This window comes from Bubalus bubalis, chromosome 3 (genome assembly GCF_019923935.1).
Source record: "Bubalus bubalis isolate 160015118507 breed Murrah chromosome 3, NDDB_SH_1, whole genome shotgun sequence".
Classification (NCBI taxonomy): domain Eukaryota; kingdom Metazoa; phylum Chordata; class Mammalia; order Artiodactyla; family Bovidae; genus Bubalus; species Bubalus bubalis.
In genome coordinates, this window is record NC_059159.1 from 26,242,617 (window position 1) to 26,260,934 (window position 18,318).

Consider the following 18,318-nt stretch of genomic DNA (forward strand, 5'->3'; position numbering starts at 1 on the left):
TATCTGCCCTACGGGGCGGAGACCGGCCCCCTCAGCCCAGAGCCCTCATTGGCCTACGGATCCCCAGACCCCTCCTCCCAACCAATCCGCGGCTTGATCTTCCTCTACCAGAGGATGATTGGTTAATATGCCTAGCGATCCAACCCCAAGACCCCACCTCCATCCCACCACCGCCTGCTGCCCCACGTCCGAGAGCTCGCTGATTGGTCCGTCCGGAAGGGGGCTGGTTCTCCGGTACCGCCAATGACAAGATGCAGAAAAGGGGAGCGTCACACCCAGTCCCAGGTAGTATGCAAATACTGTGTCACGTGACGTCAAGCAAAGTGGGGGCGGGGCCGGGGCCGAGGCCGGGTGTAAGATGGAATAAAGCAGTAGTGAAATCATCATGGGGAGCTGGGAGGAGTGTCAAATTTTCAGCAATTGAGTCCCGGTAAGTATGAAGAAAGCAATAACTTCAAAAAGCATTACTTTTGGTTTAACCTAAAAACATTAGTTTTAAATCCTCATAGGATCTCAATGTTGCTTGCAAGCTCTAAAGTAAATTTCTACAAATTAATGAAAAGTTTGCATAATATTTGCATGCGATTTGTATTATATCCGTGAACTTAATAGTTACTGTGCCTCATGTGGCACCACATTTGTCTTTCTTCACATATCTAAGTCCTTACTTGGTGTTGGTCCAACCTAAAAACGCAGCTGCTAGCTTGTAAATTAAACTGAGACTGAAAAGGAGCAGAGTTGTCCATTCCAAGTCTGTTCAGCAGAGTGGAAAGAACAAAGTAACTGAGAAAGTTGAGCAAATCTACACAGTGACTCCATAACCAAATCCTGGTCTTCCCAGCTCATTGCTCTCTGACCTACAAGTCAAAATGAACCTGAATGGGCCACAAAGAGAATGCACGCCCTTGTGAAAATCACATGCTATAATATATACATGAGACGTTTGAGGGGAAGAAGCATTTAAGTTACTGCTTAAAATTATTCTCTTCAAAAGAAAAAAATTATTACTCTTGGTATTCATTAACCATTTTGTTCTCTTATGTGGAAAAAATGAAAGGCAATCAATCCTAGATTGTCTGTGATAAGGGACCATCCAAATAATTAGATAATTCCCTCCAGATTTATATTTAGCCATGATATCTATTTTTGATCTTGCTACAGATTTATCTTTCTATTTCTGTTTTTTCCCAGTTTAATGTTAAAATGAAAGTATTCCCTGAAGCCATACTAACTATTAATAATCAGAAAAAAGGAGGTAATCTGGAAGCACGCTGCAAGGCAATGAGAGGTCATTTTGGGGATTAAATATTGAAAGCAGATAATACCCAAAGTGGAAATTCAAGAGTTGGGTGAACATTAAAATCAGCCTATGTACAGAAAACAAATTGAGGATATGGAACACCCTAAAGAAAATTTTTCTTTGCAAAGAGTATATTCTTGCAGATTTGTAGAATGTACTTTAAGATGATATTTGAAATCTTTTTTACTGACAGGGAGATGATGTACTCCTTTTCTATGAAGTGGACAACTTTACCAAAGGCAGACAGGAATGAACAAAAATTGATGAACTGATAAAAATTTAGTCTTAATAAATAACTCAATTTAAAAAAAAACTTACAATTTATAACATTCCAGTTAGTTCAAAGTCTTCATGTATGTTTTTTTAATCCCCATGAAAATCTGGAAAAAGGAAACCATGATTTTTATTATGGTGCAGGTAGAGAAACTGAGGTCCCAAAAGGTGAATCTTTTTGATTCTTGACTCAGATCTCTATCAGATCTTAATAGACTACACTGCCTCATTATGGCACACTTTCATTAATAAAATCAGTAATAGTAGCAGCTAACATTCACAGAGTTTCTTTCTCCATGACAGGTATATCTTAAGTACCATGCATACATTGCCTCATTTAATTCTCATGAGCACACCTATGAGATGGGTATTATCTCCTCTTCATGGAGGCTTCAGAAAGAAGCAAGATTGCTCACTGCCCAAGGTTACTCAGGCAGCCTGACTCCAGAGATGAACTCCTAATCTCTGTTATTATAAAACTTTCTTATAAACAAAAAAGGATTACTATTTACATTTTACATAAAGAGTCTCCAAAGATACAGTTTGGCTGAGATGTTAAAATTAACACTTGTCTTGTACTTCATAGCTTTCACATACACCATCTCATTTAATTTTCACAAGTGTGTAATAGGTAGACTATTATATGTACAATAGGTAGAAAATAAAAATATTATTGTCCCTATTTTACAGAAGGCTAAGTCCCAGAGGCTTAGATGACTTGCCCAAGATTGTCCACTTAGTAAATGGCAGACCCAGGACAAACATCTTAGGTCTTTTGACTTCAGATTCAAGTATTTTCTCAACACACAGTAAACTTCTAGACAGTTAACTTGCCTAATAGCCAAAGTGTGGGCCAGTTGGCCTCTTAAAATCTGTTCTTGCCTGACAACTTTGTCCATTTTAGGACACAACATGTAAATTCTCAGGCAGTCTTAGAAGATGATGTGTGATTTTTACTGGTTGGGCCATATGGTGTGTGTTACAGGTAAAAGCCCGGAGTGAGGAATCTTGAAATACTTTGGACAAATGACCTCCTTTCTCTGAGCCAGAATCAACTGTGCTTTATCAACCTGATAGAGTTGTTCTAAAGAGAAAATGCCATATTATTGGGCAGTGGCATTCTTCCCTTGGATAGAAAAGGGCAGTCTCAAGGATATGGAGTTTAAATTTCATTTTAAAGCCAAAGAACCAAGAATAGAGGGCCTAGACAGTGGAAGAAGAGTTGGTGGAGGTGGCACAGCAGCTGAAGAACTGGATCTTCTGAATCCAGAGAGTCGTGTTCCTTCTTGATAAGCTGGCTAAAGACACTTAAGATGGCCCAGCTGGAGGAATGCGAAGGCAGGCGTGCAGAGGAGATCCCTGTCCTCTCCTTACCCCAGGTATCATGCCCAAGCAGCTGTCTCTCATTCCCTTCTCTATCACTGGTTGCTTCTCCTGGCATGGACATGATGGGAGGATAAAGACCTCATCTGAAGATCAACTCCTGTCTGTTTCCTCTAATTAAAGAAGCCAGGGTTTACGAATTCCCTGGTGGTCCAGTGACTAAGACTCCATGCTCCCAATGCAGGGGGCCTGGGTTCAATCCCTGGCCAGGGAACTTGATCCCATGTGCTGCAACTAAAGAACGTGCATGCTGCAACTATGACCCGACATAGCCAAATTAAAAAAAACATTCTTTTAAAAATGAAGAAGCAGCCAGGGTTTGGGGGAGAGTGTGTGCTGCCAAGGGGAGGTGTATTGCCTTAAAAGCATCTTCTAGCTTCAAGAAAACCTTTTCATTGTCTCTCTGTCATCTTTATCAACATGATTGTCACCAATTAATTTGCTTGTCACAAATTTATTGAAATGACCACTATGTGCCAGACACAGAGCTAGGCACTATGGAATGACAATAATATTCAGAGACATACTTCCTATTCTGGAGTTCATAACCCAGCAGGCCTTGGAGCCTGTAAGCAGAAGTGGTCTAGAGACATGTTCTGGGTGCTGCTTTCAGGGAGGTTGGTTGCAGGCACTCAAAAACATCAAAAGTGGAGGATTATGTAAAGTAATTAGCCTCCAATTAAATAAATTTAAATTTAAAAAAAAGTGGAGAATTACATACACCAAGTATATCAATAAATTGTTTTTCATCTATGGGAGAATTATTTTCCTCAGAAGGTTCCAACAGCAAATGCTCAGCCCCTTGATCCTAGCCTGCTCTTGGGATGTCCACAGCTGTCACAAATAAATGAGGACTCAAATTATTTTTCCTACAAGTATGGGGTCAGAGGTGTAGCCCTTTCCCAAGTAGTCCCTATAAGGCCTTGGGTCTTAAAAGCTGTGGATGTCTGAAGGGCTACCAATGATGAAAGGATTTGGAGATTTCTAAATCAGAGGATCTGTAGGATCCACTGGCTACTGAATTAAGAGAAGGTTGGGTTGTCATAGTCAAGAGAAGCTTTCCAGTTCTGAAGGTGCTGTCTGGCCCTACTTCTGGGGCACCTTGATCCTTTACCCTGTACATTTATGCCAGAATAACCAACAAGAATGGAAATTCCAAATCACCATTTTTATTCTCCAGAATCTGATACTCAGGAGCAATTGTTCAGCAAAGATTAGAGAAGTCTTGATATTCCTTGGTACCTGGGACTACCTCTGAACTTCCTGGTAAATGTATAAGTACTTACATCTTTGGCCCCTGGGTTCCAAAGTAATAAAGGCAAAAAATAAAATGACGCAGAAACACAGTGTCTTTTTCTGACCTACCTCATTCCCTCAGCCTCTGTCTGAAATGTCAGGCCTGGCTCCTCAGGGAACGAGATCCTGAGGAAATGGGGTCAGAGCTGAAGGAGCAGAGCAGCCTTAGAGGGATTGAGAAGGAGTGTTGAGGGAATGAATGAGGTTATGGGAACAGAGTAGGGAGGGGGGCTAGCCCTCAACATCTCTCCCACTCTGGGGGCCTCCCTTTCCTGCATCCCTGCCCTATTACTCCCAAGATAACTGTGGCCTGGATTTTGACCTTCGGGGCTCTGCCTGACACACTTTGTCCCTTGCTGCAGCCCACCACTTTCTGTCTTCTGCTTAGTTCTCTCACTTGTTCATTCTCCATCTCTGAGACTGGGTAATGTTCACTCCTTAACTCTTCTTTTCCTCTCAGTGGGAATCAACTTTTCTTGCTAAACTGCAGCCTTTTAAAACTGAAGTTTCCTCATCCTTAACAATAAAGGATTTGTTACGTTTTAAAATTTAAAAAAAAAAAAAAGTCAAAGTGTTAGTCACTAAGTCTTGTCCAACTCTTTGTGACCCCCATGGACAGTTCAGGGTCCTCTGGAACTCTCCAGGCAAAGAATACTGGATTAGGTAGCCATTCCCTTCTCCAGGGGATCTTCCTGACCCATAGGTAAAGGGTAAAAGTGATATCAAAATGGGTAAATGAGACATCAAAATTTTGGTATACAGGACCTAGTGGCACTCCATGAAAAATACAAAGACCCATTAGAGACTGTGTATAATCAGTTTAGTCCCTTCATTTTACAAATGGAGAAGTGGGTTTCAAGACAAGGGAAGGACTTGGTAGAGGTCAGTTGGCAAATAAGAGGCAGGACAGAAGACCAGGGCTCCTGCATCCTGGTCAGTGTTACCTCAAAACATAAATAACTTCCAAAAGAATTTATAGAGAATACTGTTCAGAAATAAAAGGGAATAAACTACTGATATATGTAACAATGTGGATGGACCTTAAAAACAATATGCTAAGTAAAAGAGCCAGATACAAAAGACCACGTATTATATGATTCCATTTATGTGAACTATCTAGAAAAGGCAAATTTATAGAGAAAACAGATCAGAGGTTGCCTCCAGCTGAGAGTAGAAGCAGGGATTATCTGCAAACAGGCACAGTGGAACTTTTTGGGGTGATGGAAATGATCTAAAACTGGAATATGCTGATGGTTGCACAACTCTATAAACTTTAAAAAATCATAGAACTATACATGTATAATAAGTGAATTTTATGGTATATGATTTATGCCTCAATCAAGCTGCTTTTAAAAAAGGATTTAGGTATGTTTATGGATGAGAGATCCCTGATGTGTGTCAGTTCAGTTCAGTTCAGTCGCTCAGTCGTGTCTGACTCTTTGCGACCTCATGTATCACAGCACGCCAGGCCTCCCTGTCCCTCACCAACTTCCGGAGTTCACCCAGACTCACGTCCATCGAGTCAGTGATGCCATCCAGCCATCTCATCCTCTGTCGTCCCGTTCTCCTCCTACCCCCAAACTGTCCCAGCATCAGAGTCTTTTCCAATGAGTCAACTCTTCCCATGAGGTAGCCAAAGTACTGGAGTTTCAGCTTTAGCATCATTCCTTCCAAAGAAATCCCAGGGCTGATCTCCTTCAGAATGGACTGGTTGGATCTCCTTGCAGTCCAAGGGAATTTCTCAAGAGTCTTCTCCAACACCACAGTTCAAAAGGATCAGTTCTTCCGCGCTCAGCCTTCTTCACAGTCCAACTCTCACATCCATACATGACCACAGGAAAAACCATAGCCTTGACTAGATGGACTTTTGTTTCAAAGTAATGTCTCTGCTTTTGAATATGCTATCTAGGTTGGTCATAACTTTCCTTCCAAGGAGTAAGCGTCTTTTAATTTCATGGCTGCAGTCACCATCTGCAGTGATTTTGGAGCCCCCAAAAATAAAGTCTGACACTGTTTCCGCTGTTTCCCCATCTATTTCCCATGAAGTGATGGGACCGGATGCCATGATCTTTGTTTTCTGAATGTTGAGCTTTAAGCCAACTTTTTCACTCTCCACTTTCACTTTCATCAAGAGGCTTTTTAGTTCCTCTTCACTTTCTGGCCATAAAGGTGGTGTCATCTGCATATCTGAGGTTATTGATATTTCTCCCAGCAGTCTTGATTCCAGCTTGTGTTTCTTCCAGTCCAGCGTTTCTCATGATGTACTCTGCATATAAATAAGCAGGGTGACATTATACAGCCTTGACGTACTCCTTTTCCTGTTTGGAACCAGACTGTTGTTCCATGTCCAGTTCTAACTGTTGCTTCCTGACCTGCATACAGATTTCTCAAGAGGCAGATCAGGTGGTCTGGTATTCCCATCTCTTTCAGAATTTTCCACAGTTTATTGTGATCCACACAGTCAAAGGCTTTGGCATAGTCAATAAAGCAGAAATAGATGTTTTTTCTGGAACTCTCTTGCTTTTTCCATGATCCAGAGGATGTTGGCAATTTGATCTCTGGTTCCTCTGCCTTTTCTAAAACCAGCTTGAACATCAGGAAGTTCATGGTTCACGTATTGCTGAAGCCTTGCTTGGAGAATTTTGAGCATTACTTTACTAGCGTGTGAGATGAGTGCAATTGTTTAGTAGTTTGAGCATTCTTTGGCATTGCCTTTCTTTGGGATTGGAATGAAAACTGACCTTTTCCAGTCCTGTGGCCACTGCTGAGTTTTCCAAATTTGCTGGCATATTGAGTGCAGCACTTTCACAGCATCATCTTTCAGGATTTGAAATAGCTCCACAGGAATTCCATCAGCTCCACTAGCTTTGTTCATAGTGATGCTTTCTAAGGCCCACTTGACTTCACATTCCAGGATGTCTGGCTCTAGGTCAGTGATCACACCATCGTGATCATCTGGGTCATGAAGATCTTTTTTGTACAGTTCTTCTGTGTATTCTTGCCACCTCTTCTTAATATCTTCTGCTTCTGTTAGGTCCATACCATTTCTGTCCTTTATCGAGCTCATCTTTGCATGAAATGTTCCCTTGGTATCTCTAATTTTCTTGAAGAGATCTCTAGTCTTTCCCATTCTGTTGTTTTCCTCTATTTCTTTGCATTGATCACTGAGGAAGGCTTTCTTATCTCTTCTTGCTATTCTTTGGAACTCTGCATTCAGATGCTTATATCTTTCCTTTTCTCCTTTGCTTTTTGCTTCTCTTCTTTTTACAGCTATTTGTAAGGCCTCCCCAGACAGCCATTTTGCTTATTTGCATTTCTTTTCCATGGGGATGGTCTTGATCCCTGTCTCCTGTACAATGTCACGAACCTCATTCCATAGTTCATCAGGCACTCTATCTATCAGATCTAGGCCCTTTAATCTATTTCTCACTTCCACGGTATAATCATAAGGGATTTGATTTAGGTGATGTGTGTCAGACCCTGCTAATCTTTTAAGGGAACATTTCATGAAAAAGATATACCTACCCCTATGATATCCATGTGCCAGCAAATTTGGAAAACTCAGCAGTGGCCACAGGACTGGAAAAGGTCAGTTTTCATTCTAATCCCAAAGAAAGGCAACGCCAAAGAATGCTCAAACTACCGCACAATTGCACTCATCTCACACGCTAGTAAAGTAATGCTCAAAATTCTCCAAGCCAGGCTTCAGCAATATGTGAACCGTGAGCTTCCAGATGTTCAAACTGGTTTTATTAAAGGCAGAGGAACCAGAGATCAAATTGCCAACATCCTCTGGATCATGGAAAAAGCAAGAGAGTTCCAGAAAAACATCTATTTCTGCTTTATTGACTATGCCAAAGCCTTTGACTGTGTGGATCACAATAAACTGTGGAAAATTCTGAAAGAGATGGAATACCAGAGCCTCTGACCTGCCTCTTGAGAAATTTGTATGCAGGTCAGGAAGCAACAGTTAGAACTGGACATGAAACAACAGTCTGGTTCCAAACAGGAAAAGGAGTATGTCAAGGCTGTGTATTGTCACCCTGCTTATTTAACTTATATGCAGAGTACATCATGAGAAACGCTGGACTGGAAGAAACACAAGCTGGAATCAAGATTGCCGGAAGAAATATCAATAACCTCAGATATGCAGATGACACCGCCCTTATGGCAGAAAGTATGCTGTTGCTGGTGCTCAGTCACTTCAGTCGTATCCGACTCTGTGTGACCCCATAGACAGCAGCCCAACAGGCTCCCCCGTCCCTGGGATTCTCCAGGCAATAACACTGGAGTGGGTTGCCATTTCCTTCTCCAGTGCATAAAAGTGAAAAGTAAAAGTGAAGTCGCTCAGTCGTGTCCGACACTTCGCGACCTCATGGACTGCAGCCCACCAGGCTCCTCTGTCCATGGGATTTTCCAGGCAAGAGTACTGGAGTGGGGTGCCATTGCCTTCTCCCGGCAGAAAGTATAGAGGAATTAAAAAGCCTCTTGATGAAAGTGAAAGAGGAGAGTGAAAAAGTTGGCTTAAAGCTCAACATTCAGAAAACTAAGATCATGGCATCTGGTCCCATTACTTTATGGGAAATAGATGGGGAAACAGTGTCAGACTTTATTTTTGGGAGCTCCAAAATTACTGAAGATAGTGACTGCAGCCATGAAATTAAAAGACGCTTACTCCTTGGAAGGAAAGTTATGACCAACCTAGATAGCATATTAAAAATCAGAGATATTACTTTGCCCACAAAGATCCATCGAGTCAAGGCTATGGTTTTTCCAGTGGTCATGTATGGATGTGAGAGTTGGACTGTGAAGAAAGCTCGGCACCGAAGAATTGATGCTTTTGAACTGTGGTGTTGGAGAAGACTCTTGAGAGTCCCTTGGACTGCAAGGAGATCCAACCAGTGTATCCTAAAGGAGACCAGTCCTAGGTATTCATCAGAAGGACTGATGCTGAGGCTGAAACTCGAAAACTTTGGCCACCTCATGCAAAGAGTTGACTCATTGGAAAAGACCCTGAAGCTGGGAGGGATTGGGGGCAGGAGGAGAAGGGGACGACAGAGGATGATATGGCTGGATGGCATCACCGACTCGATGCACATTAATTTGGGTGAACTCCGGGAGTGATGATGGACAGGGAGGCCTGGCATGCTGCGATTCATGGGGTCACAAAGAGTTGGACACAACTGAGCTACTGAACTGAACTGATGATATCCCTAAAAGGTCACTGTGAGACACAAAAGATTTGGTTCTTTGAGTTATGAAATATCCAGGTTAGCATTCTTCTTAAGTGTCCTCCTCACTAAAATATTGAAGTTTCTTGAGGAGAACAGGCATGTCTTGGTCCTCAAGCTAATGACTACACCCAGCTCTATGACCAGCATGCAGATATAGCTTCACAAAAAGCAAATTAAAATAAACTTTAGTTCTGCAGTGTCATGTGATTATGGGTACCTTGAGGGACCATCTTTTTAGAGCAGCACCTTGGTGGGAACAGTTTGCATCCCCCACATATGACTCTCCCAGGTCCTTTAGAGATCAGTCTCTGGAGAGGAAATGCTGGTTGTGTATATCCTTAGAAGACTGTGTATAGACCAAAAGACCTATTCATTTCACACCACTTTAGACTTCTCTCTTCCCCACCATTGTTCCCATTTACCTTATCCAGGTCAGCCTCAAAAATACAATGACCCGTGGGCAAATAAGCTACAATACTCTAAACATTCTTCATCTAATTTCACATCTAATCCTCTCCCTTACCCTCACACCATGTACCAAATGAAGAATCAAGTACCATAAAATCCAGTTCAAAGATACTATAAATGTAACAGAAGAGACAAGTGATGTGAAAGTTGAGCTGTAGTCTGATTTCCTTCAGACCTAGGACATAGGCTCAGAAACTATTTTCAGAGCCAAGAATATTATCTAAAGGGCTTTTGTAATATATAACTGTAAAATATCACCACAGATGTGTCCACAGTTTCATCTTCTGTGCTTTGGAGATGATATTCCCCCTCAGTTCAGTTCAGTCGCTCAGTCGTGTCCGACTCTTTGCGACCTCATGGACTGCAGCACACCAAGCTGCCCTGTCTACCGTCTTCATCATCAACTTCAACTTCCAATCAGACCTCACTTCCTGCAAGTGCTCCTCAGCTAATCCTGCAAGACAGTAAAGATGCCTCCAGGACTTGGGTGTTTGGCCCATTATTTTGTGCATGCTTACTTAGCAGCATGAGTGCCTTCATAATTCCTCTTCTGTCATTTTTATATGTTTGTCCTTTCTCCCCAATTTTTTTTTTTAATTAATTAACTTACTTACTTTTGGTTGTGCTGGATCTTTGTTGCTTCGCACAAGCTTTAGTTGCTCTGGGTTGCGGTGAGCTGGGGCTCCTTTTCATTGTGGAGCATGCATCTCACTGTGTTGGCTTTTCATCCTGGAGCACAGGTTCTAGGCCTGCGGGCTTCAGTAGTAGCAGCATGTGGGCTTGGGAGTTGCGGCTAGAGGGCCCTAGAGCCCAGGCTCAGTAGTTGTGGCACATGGGCTTAGTTGCCCCGAGGCATGTGGGATCTTCCCCGACCAGGGATCGAACCCATATCCCTTACATTGGCAAGCGGATTCTTATCCACTGAGCCACCAAGGAAGTCCCCTTTCTCCCCAGTTCCAAGCAAAGGAACACATTTGCTCTGTTATTGCTTGTCAGTTACTAGGGCATGCCACTGCATCTGGCAATGTTGGGGCAAAGTTGATTATTTATGTATTCATTTTTCCAGCTGTTTATGATCACTCCTGTAGGTTGAGGCTAAAAGTCCTGCAGACTAAAAGCAGGGAGAGCTTCAGGTTCTGTTAAGTCTAAGGCTCATACCACTTGAGGTTTCCTCAAGTTAAATAGTAAAATAATTATAGAATTAGGGATAAGGACTTGGAAGGGTTCTGTGCAAGTGAGGGGCTCTGACTCTTGAGTTTCATTAGCCTCATTCTATCTGTTTCTTACTGAAAAATGAAGTTATAGCTCATCCAGCTCTTAAGCCCTGATTGATTAGGTACCTGTTCCTGGCTTTTCCTGTGGGTATCCTGTACGCAGCAGATCTTTTCCACAAGATGCTCCTCGCTCAATAAAATGGCCTTAGCAGCCGGGTCTCTCTATCTGGTGAAAAAGTCCCAAAAGACTGTACTGACGCTCTCCACACTCAGTAACTTGGTAGCACTTAGAATAATGCTTCTTTCAGAGCAGGTGATTTCTTGCTGTGCATGGTGGAGGGGGAGGTCCTTGTACCCAATTCTTCCTGGAAGACCCTAATGGCTGTAAGCTCAAGGGGTGATGTTGTACAGCAGAAGGGCCTGGAATGTTCCAGTACATTCCACCAGTGGCCTCTGTAACCCCTGCTTCCATCCAACTTAGGCAAAGGCCTGGTAGTCTACAAAATAGTGTGTAGTTTGCTTGGTCTTGCTTCTTCCATGACAGTCTGATAGCATCACTCAAGTTGGTACCTTCCCTGGAAGCTCCATCCAATTCTCTGATCTACTGGTGTTTGCCTAGAATGTCAAGCCAGGGTCTAGATCTCAACCCTGTCAATTTTTTGGCTATATACACCAAATTTTGATTTCTTCCCCAAATAGGTTAGAAATCCTGGGATCTCTGAATCAGTGGTGAGTCTGTGTTCCTCAGAATGCCCACGAAGCTTGTGCCACCTGAGGAGACACTAACATCAAGGCCCCAGGAAGAAAGCAATATACTCAGGATGCCATAGGCCGTGTGCCCTGGCCAAAAGGCATAGAAGAATACCACTTCTACTTACGGGGAGCTTCCTATAGGCTAAGTAATTTGCCCACATAATATTATTTAACTCTTAGTCACAGTTATTATATCCTATAAGTAGACATAACTATCCCCAGTTCACAGGTGAGAAAACTGAGGCTCAGAAAGGTTAAGAAATGTATTGAAGGGTATGCAGCTAGAGAAGACAGGTCCATCTGCCTTCAAAGACTATGTCTATAACCATTACGGAGGGGCTCAAAGGACTAAGTCAGAGGGATGTAGACCTGGAGGTCCACTCCTTATCCAGAAATTGAAGGTGAGAGTTAGGAAGACAGTCCAGATTGGTCATGCTATAATCCACTTCCCTGCCTCCCTGTCACTTCCCTGGGTCCTAAACTCCCTAGAACTCTGACTTTGTTTATATTGCAGAGAAGCAATGCTCAGAAATTATGGAGGTGAATCTGGCAGGTTCCAGCTGTTCTTGGTGAGGGAGTTGGAACATTTTTTGGAACTTCTTGACAAAAGCATGTCTCTTGTTCAGTGGACTAAATGCACTTCCTTTCTCCAAGTTTTCCCTACCTTAGAGAAAGAGAGAGAGATGGGGAAGCTGGGGGATTTCCATTAAGGAGAAACCAGAGACGATCAAAGGAGGAGGAGGGTGGTGCTGCCCTTTAAGAAAGCCTGCCAGAGCTCTGGAACTGGGACTCTTAAGAAACTTCTGTAATGTGCCAAGTAAAGTGAGAAAGCTCTTCGTGGGGTCAAAAGAGAAGCTACAAGAGGAGGCCCCACGGAAGACTTGGCAGAAGAGAGTGGGAAGGAGGTAAGAATCTATCCAGGACCAAAAGTGTGTTTTGAACCCACCAAAACCAAAAAAAAAGAAAAGGACTCATGCCTTGACTCCCTACTTCTGGGCTGGGGCAGCCAAATAAGGGGAACTCTTGCTGGACTCTGCTCTCCATTTTGACAGAAAACACTGGCTGCACTGCCTGCCCAGCCTGCCAGAGCACTGCTGCAAAGAGCCACCAACCACTGCGTTTGGTTGATAAATGATGGGCACCCCTGCCTGCTGCCCATTCTTCTTTTCTCCCTGCTTAGTTTGCAGCCTTCTGCCTGCTGGGGAGCCCCAGAGTAGGGGTGGGGAGAGAAGGGTCCTCCAGACAATATTAATACTCAGTGATTTATAGGCTGCTGTAAGGGGAGGGGGGAAGTCAGAGGCGACAAGCCCCTGGGACTAGTTTCCATGACACATCAGCATATCATTGACAAGAGTCAAATTATTTTTGTGATGCCTATGCCTTCAGGCCCATCTTTGAAAGACACAGCCCTTACCCTGCTGGTACCAGGTAGGATGAGACCAGCAGAGCTGGCTGGAACAAGGCTAATGAACATACAACCAAGTCCTCAACCTTTACTTTAAGCCCCACACTGCTGGGAGAGGAAAGAAATAAGTGAGGACGAGCAGCTCAATAGCTGTTTTTGGAGGATTTATTTTTTTAATGTGCAAGAATTCTTTTGAACCCTCCATGGTTCTAAGAAAAACTGTTTGAAATGTCCCCACTTAAGGGGCCTGAGGTTAAGTGCCAGGGATGGAAGGCTAAATGCCAGGGATGCTGCTTGCAAGGATTCTTGGGACCGGGGCTAATGGCCTCCCTGCTGTGGGCTCAGGAATACCAGCCCCAGGCTCTGGTTGCCCTGAGAGATGCAGCCATTTTTATTTCTGTTTGAAGGGCACCACCTTCTGGGTTTTCCCCTTCTTTGGTGAAAACCAGAGTAGAATATGCCCATGGAACCAACGGGGCATGTGCCCAAGAGTCTGGAGGGCACTGGAGATAACAGTGTGAGGCAGGGTGAGATCAATGCTTTATATAGCTTAGAGTTTGGTCCCTGCTGGTGGAGAGACGATGCATTTTGTGAGAGTGCATAGTAATTGCCCTTCATAAGGATGATCTCAAAAGGTCAAGGGATGGGCCCTGAATAGCCCTAATGTCCCTGAAACAGTCTATTGTATAGCTATTGTCCATACATGTAAAGGAGCCCTTCTTGACCCTATTCATACTTTTTTGCCTCTGAGATTTCCCAAGTGAAAAACTGTATTCTACTTTATCCCCAGACCCACGTCTACCTCTTTTAAGCTTCAACAAAATAGTTCAACATACGTTTCTTGAGCTTCTACTATGTGCCAGACATCATGCTAGGTGCTGGGGATATAGAGATAAATAACACACAGTCTCTTCTCTGGGGAGTCCATAGTCTAGTTTTCAAAAAATTTTCCTTTGCACTGATTTTGGGGATTTAATAAATAAATCTGTACTTATCTCCTTTATAGTTTCACATGGATGGATCAGAGCCTCAGCCTCCATCTTTCCACAGCCTTTAAGATTTTGCCTCATATGGTAACTTCCACTTTCCTCTTGACCAATTTAGAAGTTTCTTTGGACTCTGATATGTCTTAGGAATTGAGTGACTCTAATTAGATACTATATAGACACATCTACAAATGCTATATGCATGCGGGTACAAGAGTAATGTTATGTTTTCTAACTTCCTTCATTTATTATTATTACTGCCATTTTTTCATATATCCGATAGTTGCTAAGTGCCTGTTAAGTGCTATGTACCTTCCTAGGTTCTGAGAATGTGGTGGTGAGTAAAATGGACACTGCTTTCATGAAACCTTTAAGGTATGCATTGGGAGGACAGAAGGCAAAGGATCTAGATTAAACAGACATACAAATAGATATATAATTATAAACTGAGACAACTGGTATGAAGAAAAATGCAGGGTACTGTAACAGTGTAGAAATGAGGGCTTTGGTCTAATCTAGAAGCTTTGGGAAATAGTTCCCTGAGGAAATGACATTTGACTTTAGATCTGAAGGATTAGTAGAAAGAGGTGAAGAAGAGAATGAGGGAAGAAATTTCCAGTCAGCGTAAAGAGTATGTGCAAAGGTCCTGAGGTGGAAGGAACCAGGGCAGGAGGGTCAATGAGGTTAAAACACAGAGAATGAGGTTGTATGGAATGGGCTGGAGAATTAACCAGAGGGCAGATAATGCAGGGAAGGTCATGATAGTTGGACTAGGCCTTTTTGAAGCCCTCTCTTTCCTTCAAGGCCTATCTTTGGAGAATGTAGTCAGGCCAGGTAAGAATTTCAGTTTTATCCTACAGAAGACTATGGAACCAAAGTCTTTATAGAATAGCTCATTTCCCTGGATTATTAATGCTACTTATATTTGTCTTGAAGGAGAACAGTAATGACTATTAGGAACTTTTACGAACTATTAGGAACTTTCCCAGTTTCCTGGCAGGGTGTGGCTACATGTCTGGCTGGCCCTCTGAAGGCCCAAAGCTGATGAACCAGCCCCAGCCTGGCAACCCTCAGGCAAGGGATGGCCCCTGTCAGTGTGGACAGAGGGGCAAGGGTGGAGGGTGGGTGGAGTGCTTTGCTTGAGGTATCTACTCCACAGTGACATTTGGAAGAGCCCCAAGACTACGGCTCTTGTTCCCTGATAAGTCTATCATATGCACACCCCCATTGAAATGGTCTTGCCACCCTTCCTACTGCAGCTGTGTGCCCCACCCCATCTGGGGAAGGCCTCTGGATAAGATCTCTGACTCTGCCCAGAACCTGAGGTCTTGGCCTTCTGAGTTCAGCCTTTAGTACTGTCTGGAACCATATATATATATATTTCTGATAGTTTTGCAGAGTTATTAATGGAAGCCATGGGAGAATAGGGTCAAGATGGTTGGACTGGGCCTTTCTGAAGCCCTCTCTTTCCTTCTGAGCCTATCTTTGGAGAATATGCTCTGGTGTAGTGACATCTACCGGCAAGGCTAGGCAGGAAAGAAAATGACCAGATGCCCACTCATCTCCAGGTAATTTCCAGACTAGTAAGAAAATCATCCTTCACCCTTGAGATTGGGTTGGATCAGTAACCTCAGTTGGTTAGAGCAAAACTAAGAAGTCCAAGGTTGTGAGTCTGGACCATGTATGTGCTGATTTACCTTAAATAGAGAAATTATTTTCCTAGTTGTAGCTTGCATCCCTCACCCTGGCAGTTGATTCACATTTGGGGACAATTAGTCACAAGGGAGATTGACTAAGCATGTGTAAGTGACTCAGAGAAACCCATTCCTAGCCCCTATTCTGGGGAAAACATCTCCCAACAAATGAAATGACCCTCAGTTTACAAAGGGCAGAATGCAGGATCATTTTGCATCCTCCTGAAGTTGACTGGTTTGTGAATTTTTTTTCATCTAGGACTCAATTTCTCCTAGGTAATCAGGAAAATAGTGTCTGTAAGCCATCTTCAAAGTTTCTGTAGTGGGCAAGAGTGACTACAGCTTTTAAAGTTGCTCCTCAGTTCTTGCTGAGGAAAGACATAACCTGCTTCCTCACTGCTTTTACCCATGTCATCTACACATTCTGTTCATAATCTCATTCTCTTTCTCAATAGCATGCATACTTGACAAAGACTTTACCACTAGAGGTCATAGAGAAGCCAGAGAGAGTGAGGAGAAACTACCAGATAAATCATTACGAAGCAAATGTTCTCCTTTCTCAATTACATGGACTCAATAGCTGAATGTGGCTAGACAAAGCACCTGTCTCTCCGTCTTTCAATCAGACTTAAAAAGAAAATCATCAAGACCTCAGTAGAGAAATGAGTAATGCACGGGATTTCATGGAAGAGGAAACAGGACTAGCAAATAAACACATGAAGACTGAAGTCCATCCTAACTAGAAATAAAATGAAAAGCACATTTGAGGTGCACTTTTCTTTCTTTCTTTTTTTTAACTAAACTTGCAAGATTTTATTAAGTGGTAACACTCAGTTCTGGGAACATCTTAAAATTGGTATCCTCCCACAAGGATGGTGACACTTTAAATTTGGACAAGTCTTTGGGGAAAAAAATCAAGCAACGTAGAAGAGGTAGAAATAAAAACAGGAGAGCTAAGATGCATGCAGACACACACTGCATCATTATCTGACTTAAAAGAACCTCAATAATCCCAAACAGAGCACGTTATGTCACAGTGCCACATTACAACATTACACAGCAATTACAATTATAATTACAAGGACTACAGAGAAACAAGGAGATATTAAGAATGTGTAAAAAATATGGAATTCCATGTAAGCAATGAGTGCATCTATGCAAAATGTGTACATATAATAAAATGTATGCATGTGGAGAAAAATTGGAAGGCAATATGCAAACAATAAAAATAGCTCTATAGCAGCAGTGAGATTAAGGATGTTTTATTTTTTCAAACATTTATTTAGTGTTATTATACTGGATTAATAACTTTTGAAAAGGTGGAGAGGGTTGGTGCAGGTGTACGTCATACTCCCCCAGCCCCCACTATTACACACTGGTCCTAAATTGACAGGTCTAGGAGGAAAAGACCTGTCTGTTTATTCACAGAGTACACTCAGCTCCTACCCAAAGCATAGCACTTACCAGATGCTCGATAAATATTAGTTGAATGAATAAATGAAAGTAACTTCAGTCTAAAACGTCTCAACCCATGATCACTAAATACATTCTACCCTGGGAATAAAAAAGAATTTGGTTTTGCTGGAATTAAAAAAAAAAAAAATGGAAGGCCCATCCATAATGGCAATTCCCTGGTTTTCTTGATAAATGAATTTGGGCATAGAGAAACAGCGAGAGACAGTCTGTTAAAGCAAACCCAATTACCACCCAGGAACATATGTTGCCCTGAGGCCTCTGCTGCTATAACAACATTGTGTAACTATAACTACAGCCCTGGAGGGCTTTGCCCCTGTCAAATAAGGGAAAAGATGTCTTCATTGTATGAGGGCTTTGTGCTTAGATTGGCTTCCCTAGGGAGCTTGGATCAGAGAAGAGAGGTAGAGAAGTGAAAGAAAGGGGGAAATGAAGGGCAGGAGTGGGAAAACTGCTACTCAATCAGGATAAGAGTGATCTTTTTTTTTAATTTGAGCAATTTTCAAAATGTACTTATTTGACTGTTGAGTTTTGGTGGTTATTTATAACCCCAGCTGCAGAGGCGGGGAACAGTGCCTGAGCTTGCTGGGATCTGTCCAATACCTTCCCCCAGGGTACGGGCTGGAGGTGGGTGTGGACAAGGTGATCCAAGAACCAAATTAACAAGTGGCCAAGAAGGTAAGAGAAGTTCCTGGCCTTATCCAGCAAAAGTAAGAAAAGAAGGAACCACAAATGATCTCACTGACTCTATTTTTTTTTTCAATTAAAAAAAAAACATATATTTTCACTGATTCTATTTTTAAGGCAGCTGTAAATGAAAAGATTTTAATATGAATTAT

At 42.5% G+C, this 18,318-nt stretch overlaps 1 long non-coding RNA gene across 2 annotated transcripts; it reads left to right on the forward strand.

Annotated features, from left to right (window-relative positions):
• Positions 1-4: 4 nt before the first annotated feature.
• Positions 5-17,820, forward strand: LOC102415698. Of its 2 annotated transcripts, XR_006549508.1 has the most exons (4): positions 5-430; positions 12,576-12,826; positions 14,333-14,399; positions 16,462-17,820. It is a non-coding gene; the product is annotated as an uncharacterized LOC102415698 (long non-coding RNA). The 2 variants fall into 2 exon arrangements; XR_327854.3 differs by lacking the exon at positions 14,333-14,399.
• The last annotated feature ends 498 nt before the right edge of the window (positions 17,821-18,318 follow it).